The sequence below is a fragment of the Limulus polyphemus genome, unplaced genomic scaffold (assembly GCF_000517525.1).
Source record: "Limulus polyphemus unplaced genomic scaffold, Limulus_polyphemus-2.1.2 Scaffold7656, whole genome shotgun sequence".
NCBI lineage: Eukaryota > Metazoa > Arthropoda > Merostomata > Xiphosura > Limulidae > Limulus > Limulus polyphemus.
Genome location: NW_013673266.1, coordinates 21,181 through 26,182, shown reverse-complemented (window position 1 = coordinate 26,182; position 5,002 = coordinate 21,181). Strand labels below are relative to the sequence as shown.

Sequence of the window (5,002 nt, the reverse complement as noted above, 5' to 3'; positions counted from 1 at the left end):
ATAAATACAAATATTATTTCAAATAATGGAATCAGGATAAAGAACCAGATAAACAAAAAATATTAAATAAATACCCCAAATCCAAAAGTCCAAAAATACCTACCAATATTAATAACAATATCAACTGATAAACAGCAATTATTCACTAACTATCTCGTGACTCTCTCCCTTAGTGAGCTTCTGGCAGGATATATTATTCACTGAGTAGGTCATGGAATTACATCTTATGTGATCATAAATTTTCCTAATCTTCTGCTACAAGTTGATGTCAGTTTCATCATACATAGATATTTATTCAAAATACAGATGATTAGCTAGAAGGTGAGTTAGCGTTTTAATGGTTAACTTATGAGATAGCAAATTCTATTTTTTTAATATTATTTATTAATCGAATATCTCATTTTCATTTACTTTGAGTTAAGAGAGCTTCATATCCTACATAGTTCATTTTGTTAAACATAGCCCACATTGCCATGGTTACACCCTGGAATTGTAAATTTATAGATGACCTAAGAGCTCTCCATTTTCAGACCTCTATCTTTATATTCAAAATTATTAATTAAACGTAATATCGGCTTAAAGATGATTCTAAGTTGATAATTTTAGAAAGCATATTGGATAAGGTAAAACGTTTATATCTATCATGTCAACAAAAACGTGTTCATATTCAAAAGTATGGCAAAGAAACGTTTCCATCTTACTTCTTCACAACATTGGTCTCTTGAGTACATGATTCTTGAATTTAACCGTTTCGCTTCTGTTCTACACATCTCTGTTGGTTGCACCTTGTAAGGTTAATACTGCTCCGAATGCTTTCTAAGCCGTCTCGACTTTACGCGGAGAAAAGAAAAATCCCTAAATTACTGGCTTCCTCATTGGCGAAACAAATAAAACCAGAATTTCCTATCGTAAAATGTTACTCTATTGTCAAAACACTCATAAAAGTAATATTCTAAAAGAATTTACTGCTATTCAAAATCTAATTTAATGTTTATGTTATTGTACGTATAAAAATATCTATAAAATAAATAAATAGAAGTCAGCCTGTAAAGAACAAATAAATAATATCTTGTGAAAAGTTTTGTCGTATTAACATCGCTTTTAATATCCAAGTATTGATGTAAATAACTTCAGTTAAGGATAAGTTAAATATTATTGCCAGTGATGATACATCATATAAAGTTGTTCCGCTATATCCAAATATCTTAAAGTATGATATGTTGGTTATTTAAAATAACAAAATTAACAAACAATTTATATTCTCTCTTACGTTGAAGATATTTAATTTTTTATGTATGACAGAATCCCATACTATTCGTATACAAAAATACTTCATAAATAATAGCTATGTTTGGAGAAACCTAATTGTATCGAGATATATAACGGCGACATTATTCTAAATAAAGTTCTAGTATTTTTCGCGTTTTCTTAATGCATACTCACATTTTGTTAAAACTTGTTGGATAAATTCTTAAATTCAGCATATTGTTATAAATATTCCTTTTTACTATTGATTATTATTGCCTTTAACAAAAATATAAACATGATGTTGATACCGTTAGACGAGATGGTAGTTATAGGGATGAAGAACAAACCCATTAATGTTTGACCCTCAGTGGGTTTGAATTCCATCCTTGTCGACTTTCAGTTTATAATTTATCATATATTGTGTAAGGATTAGCAGATCATCGACTTAACCACTCGGCCACCTCATCTGTCTAGAAGTTGTATCTGAGAAACTATACTCTTGATAAACTATGAAGTAAGTTAACTTTCATGTTACAAAATATAAAATATATGTAGTATTGTTCATCTTTCAACGTGCGACCAATAGAGATGTGTAGAATAGAAAAAAAAACGGTTAACATCAAGAATTATGTACTGATGATATCCATGTTTTGAAGATAAGATAAAATTTAAAGTACATCCAATATTACATTTTATGTTACAGCAGCTTACAGCTGTAATGTTAGCAGTAGAACATTTTAATATTATCAGTACGGAACAAAATTATCAACAGCTCAACATAACAGAAAGTCTGCTAATAGCTCACCTAATGCCTAATTTGAGTCAAAATGATTCAGATGTTATGTTGCTATTTTGATTGAAAAGCTCGTATTTAAAAAAGGGTATTCTGAAATATTCTTTAATTATTATTTATTAATTATTTATTATTTATTAATTTAATTATTTAATTATTATTATTCTTTAATTCTTTATTTTTTATATTCCATTTTCTCTAATGAATTTGTAAAATTTCCAGAAAATTTTACTGGAGGATATTGTGAACCCATTAGCTTATGTCCTTTAGTTAAATTTTTAAATATGAGAGTTTGAGATAAGGTAAAATTATTTTCTCAATCTCTCAAACTTTTGTAAATAAATTTGTTCCTAAAACGTTAATTTCTTTAATGATTTTTATTATGCTGACTTTGATTAGTAACCGAGGTGAATTAATATACTTCGTTCGTTCCTTAGACACGATAAAATATTCAGTTGAACATATGGACAACAAACAACAATGAAAATTGCCAGAAAAAGGTTTCATAGACGTTGGGCTTTATGTCAGAGAACTGATGGGTGGTTCTTCTACCTCATCATCACAAAACACTTGTCTTCGGTAGTTTCAAATTGGTGAAACGACAGATGAATCACGCTTCTCGTTTCAGGCTACATACGAGACGTATATACTTGGAGGGTGTGAAGGACAAGATACAACGCCATTTTACGGTGAAACGACAAGAATATCAGGCGATGGGATACTGGTTTGGGCATGGATCAGCATTGTTGGTTACATTCTGGGCGTGTTAAAAAATTGAATACCTTCTGGAGCTTTTCAGTCTATCCCATTTATTCCTCGTTTCTATGAAGAGCTACAACTCAAGTGACTCAGTTGGTTCAGCCATGGTTTGAGTTGACTCTGTGGTTACCTATCAGTTCTCTTTCCACACTTTCACGTTCAGTACAGAGTTGTATGTAATATCACTTTATAGTATCATTGATCTACCAATTACACTAACTTGCTTAGTAGTTTGTTTTGAGTTTACTTACTGATTATTAGTAATATTTTATTACAAGTTACAGCTTTTACAGTAACGAAGAACATTTTTACAGGAGGTATGATGTTTCGATCACTAGTGCAATCATTCTCAAGATTAGGCATTATGTGAGCTGTTAGCTTACATTCTGTTATATTTAGTTATTGTTAATTTTGGTCTGGACTGGTATTATTGAAATTATCTAATATTAGAGCCATAAGCTTTTGTAACATGAATTGTGATACTTGATGTATTATCATATTTCCTCATCTTAAGAACATGAATCACATAAACACGGACGAGGTGGCCGAGTGGTTAAGGCGATGGACTGCTAATCCATTGGGCTATGTGCGCGTGGGTTCGAATCCCATCCTCGTCGAGTAATTGTGTTTTGTTTATATCAATAACACAATGTGTGTTCGGAACCATTCACGACACAAGCAAGAAAATATGTACGTAAGAATCATCGTGAGTAAATTTCATGATTTTATGGTGTAAGAGAACGTAACAACCGAATATTACAATTATTGATTAAAACAAAACTACAATGACTTCTCTATTTTGTAACTGAAAATTCATGATGATTAAAAACACGTAGGTTTAATCAGTCTTGGCAGAAATGAATAAAAACCCAATAACTCTAGCGCTTTCGAAAGGTGGAGACCTTTCTTCTTCAGGGGTAAACTGGAAATGGTGGTGTAATCGAATGAGTGATAGGTATAAAGGTAGTTTAGTGACGTCATGAAAGTCATCCGTTTACCATGAAATGTTTAATCTATATCTCTGTGTACTGTTGTAAGCATCTCGTTTCAGGTATAGTGTAGCCGATAGTAACAATGTATGTGAAATGGTGTTAATGATATTTTACTTTAGAAATGGATAAATATGTGTATATATAAAACTACACTTAAGTGTTTAAATATAATAAAAGTGACACCTGGAGACTGATTGAAAAAGATATGTTATGCTAATAATTTATAAAAACAGCTATGAAAAATTAGCTTAAATAAATATCATGTTTAGGAAATTCAGCGTTCACATTACATGAAAAAAATAAGGAAAGATTAAAAATTATTTGTTCTGCAGTGAGGATTGGCTCATCCTCATATACCTTACTTTTATGGTGATTCTTTCGTCTGATACGAGTGTCTAGCAGTTCTGGAACAACGGATAATTTTTCAGCCAGTTCTTTAGTATTTGTCATTTCATCTTGGAAAACACTTTATGTAGGTTGAAGAAGGATTTGATTCATACCATTGTCTAAAATAAAGAATTACAGAATAAACTGTAATGCCAATTGTATCTTTCGTCAATTTCTAATATTGACTGCCAGAATTCTATGCTACTTGTATTTGTAATGGATCTTCAATTGTGTCATGTTTACTTGCATAATAATATATAAATTAAAATTCAAAGAGGAGAGGATTCGAATATTATATATGCATATAATATTCGAATATATATATATATATACACACACATTTTCTTACTGACGTAAAAAAAATTACAAAATCATCTCGACGAGGATGGGATTTGAACCCACGTGGGCATAGCCCAATGGATTAGCAGTCCATCGCCTTAACCACTCGGCCACCTCATCTGCATAAAAGCGCTTTATGAAACTTATAACCGAAATAAACTAAATAGAATTTAATTTTATAATATAAAAGGCATTCGTAGCAGTGCTCATCTTCCAAGGTTTGACCAACAGAGATGTGTATAACAAAAACAAAAGTATAATTATGTACTTATGAGACCAATGTTTTGAAGAAGTAAGATGCAAACATTTCTTTGCCATATTTATTGAATATGAACAAGTTTTTGTTAAAATAATAAATATAAACTCTCAAAATATCCATTTATGAACTTTTTTCTTGAATTCTAAAATTATCACGGTATCATCTCCATATATTTCTCCCTAAGTTGTGAATAAGTTTCTTGAAGATAAATGATAATGTAACATT

At 30.6% G+C, this 5,002-nt stretch overlaps 2 non-coding genes across 2 annotated transcripts; one reads left to right on the top strand and one right to left on the bottom strand.

The window, feature by feature from the left end:
• The first annotated feature begins 3,335 nt into the window (after positions 1-3,335).
• Trnas-gcu lies at positions 3,336-3,417 on the top strand. The gene has a single exon. It is a non-coding gene; the product is annotated as a tRNA-Ser (tRNA).
• A 1,139-nt stretch (positions 3,418-4,556) lies between these two features.
• Positions 4,557-4,638, bottom strand: Trnas-gcu. Its single transcript has one exon. It is a non-coding gene; the product is annotated as a tRNA-Ser (tRNA).
• Positions 4,639-5,002: the final 364 nt, after the last annotated feature.